This window comes from Miscanthus floridulus, chromosome 5, assembly GCF_019320115.1.
Source record: "Miscanthus floridulus cultivar M001 chromosome 5, ASM1932011v1, whole genome shotgun sequence".
Lineage (NCBI taxonomy): Eukaryota > Viridiplantae > Streptophyta > Magnoliopsida > Poales > Poaceae > Miscanthus > Miscanthus floridulus.
In genome coordinates, this window is record NC_089584.1 from 39,863,886 (window position 1) to 39,866,567 (window position 2,682).

The 2,682-nt window shown below is 48.6% G+C and overlaps 1 non-coding gene across 1 annotated transcript; it reads left to right on the top strand.

The window, feature by feature from the left end:
• Positions 1-126: 126 nt before the first annotated feature.
• On the top strand, positions 127-265 carry LOC136455730 (small nucleolar RNA Z247). Its single transcript, XR_010759204.1, has one exon. It is a non-coding gene; the product is annotated as a small nucleolar RNA Z247 (small nucleolar RNA).
• The last annotated feature ends 2,417 nt before the right edge of the window (positions 266-2,682 follow it).

Genomic DNA, 2,682 nt, shown 5'->3' on the forward strand with positions numbered 1-2,682 from the left:
CAAAATCGTGCCAAGACAATGAACGTACGACTTGCACTATCCACCACCAGGAAAGGTAACATGTCCATTCAAGATTACGTCGCCAGAATGAAGAATTATGCAGATGAGATGGCAGCAGCCGGCAAGAAGCTGGATGATGAGGAGCTGATAGCCCACATCTGCAATGGGCTAGATGCCGAGTACAACCCAGTGATCACATCTGTCACTGGTCGTGCTGAGCCGATCTCGGTTGGGGAATTGTATTCTCAACTCCTCAGCTTTGAGACACGGCTTGAACTCCAAGATGGAACTGGCGCCTCTGTTAATGCTGCTAACAGGGGCGGCCGGTCTGGATCAAACGGCGGGCGCCACTCCTTCAACAACAACCGTGGGCGTGGCAGCTCACGCGGCGGTCGCGGAGGCTTCACGCGCGGCCGTGGACAACAGCGCGGAGGAGGCAGCCAGCGCCCTCCATCTGGAGGCGTAGATGAGCGCCCCCTCTGTCAGGTGTGTCTCAAAAGGGGGCACATGGCGAACAAGTGCTGGCACCGCTTCGACGAGAACTATGTTCCAGAAGAGCGCCATGTAGCTGCAGCTATAAGTTCCGGCTACAACATCGACACCAACTGGTATACTGACTCAGGCGCGACCGACCACATCACGAGCGAGCTGGAGAAGTTGTCTTTCCGTGAGAAGTATCACGGTGGTGATCAGATCCACACTGCCAGTGGTTCAGGTATGGAGATTAAACACATTGGTCATACTACTGTTCCAGCCCAGTCTCGTGATTTGCATCTAAATAATGTTCTTCATGTTCCAAACGCTAAGAAAAATCTTGCATCTGTTCATCGCCTTACTAAAGATAATTCAGTCTTTCTTGAGTTTCACCCTGATTATTTTCTTATTAAGGATCGGGCCACGAAGAACACAATCCTTAGAGGGCGATGTCATCGAGGGCTGTATCCCCTTCCATCAGATCATTCAATAAAGCAGGCGTTTGGAGTAGTAAAGCCGTCCTTGTCTAGATGGCATAGTCGCCTGGGTCATCCAGCGTTTCCAGTTGTTTCAAAAATTATTCATAGTAATAATCTTCCTTGCTCTTCTGAGTCAAACAAGGAGTCAGTGTGTGATGCCTGCCAGCAGGCTAAAAGTTGTCAACTTCCATATAGTAGATCTTCCAGCGTTTCTAAATTTCCCTTAGAGCTTGTTCACTCTGATGTTTGGGGCCCTGCCATGGATTCTGTTGGAAGAAACAAATATTATGTTAGTTTTGTTGATGACTACAGTAAATTTACATGGATTTATTTCATTAAGTACAAGTCTGATGTTTTCAAGAAATTTCATGAGTTCCAAGCCATGGTAGAGAGACAATTTGACCGTAAAATTCTCACCATGCAAACTGATTGGGGTGGAGAATACCAAAAATTGCATAGTTTCTTTGATAATATTGGCATTGTCCATCATGTTTCCTGTCCTCATGCGCATCAACAAAATGGGATTGTTGAGCGCAAACACCGACACATAGTTGAGGTTGGCCTCTCTTTGTTAGCACATGCATCCATGCCTCTGAAATTTTGGGATGAAGCCTTTGCTGCTGTTGTTTTTCTCATCAATCGTTTGCCTAGCACAGTCCTTCAACAGGCTACACCTTTAGAGCGCCTCTATAAACAGACACCTGAATATGCATCTCTTCGTGTATTTGGCTCTGCCTGCTGGCCTAATCTGCGCCCCTATAACCAGTATAAACTTCAGTTCCGCTCTAAACGGTGTGTTTTCCTTGGCTACAGTAACTTGCATAAAGGGTTCAAATGTCTTGATGTTCCTACCGGTCGGGTTTTCATCTCTCGCGATGTTGTGTTTGATGAAAATATTTATCCCTTCTCCGAGTTGCATCCAAATGCCGGAGCACGATTGCGTGCAGAAATAAATCTTCTCCCATCAGGACTAGTTCCTATTTCTTCAATTGGGGCGGAACTAGTACATGACGGTGTGTTTGATTCTCCAAATACCGCTAATCAAAATTTTGGAAGTATATGTGATAACAGGCATGCAGCAACAGACTCCCCTCCAGGCGCTGGACACGACAGCGATACGGCGCCAACTTCCGGCCGATCTGCGCCGGAATCGGCGCCCACCGGTACCGCAGACGCGGTTTCTGGCACGGCCGAGGAATTCTCCTCGGTCTGGCCACTCGGGCGCCAGCCAGGTGTGCCCCTCTCCACTGGGCCGACTGCCCCTGGCCCACTGGATGCTGCTGGGCCACGCCAATCGCCGCAGCATCTCCCGTGTGCGGGCGACGGGGGGATGGCGACAGCGACTGCACCGCCCGAGGCTACCGAGGCTGAAAATCATGAAACAGCAACCAATCATGAGACGGTTAATCACGATGCTGCGCCGGATACTCCTGCACCTCGGACGCGTCTTCAGCATGGCGTCCGCAAGCCTAAAATCTACACCGATGGCACGGTCAGGTATGGGTGTCTTGCAGTTTCTGAGGAACCACATACTCTAGATGAGGCTATGAACAATAAAGATTGGAAATTAGCAATGGATGCAGAATACGATGCTTTGATTAAAAATCAGACCTGGCACCTAGTTCCACCAAGAAAAGGAGTAAACATTATTGACTGCAAATGGGTATATAAAATTAAGAGGAAATCTGATGGAAGTCTTGATAGGTATAAAGCCAGGTTAGTTGCAAAA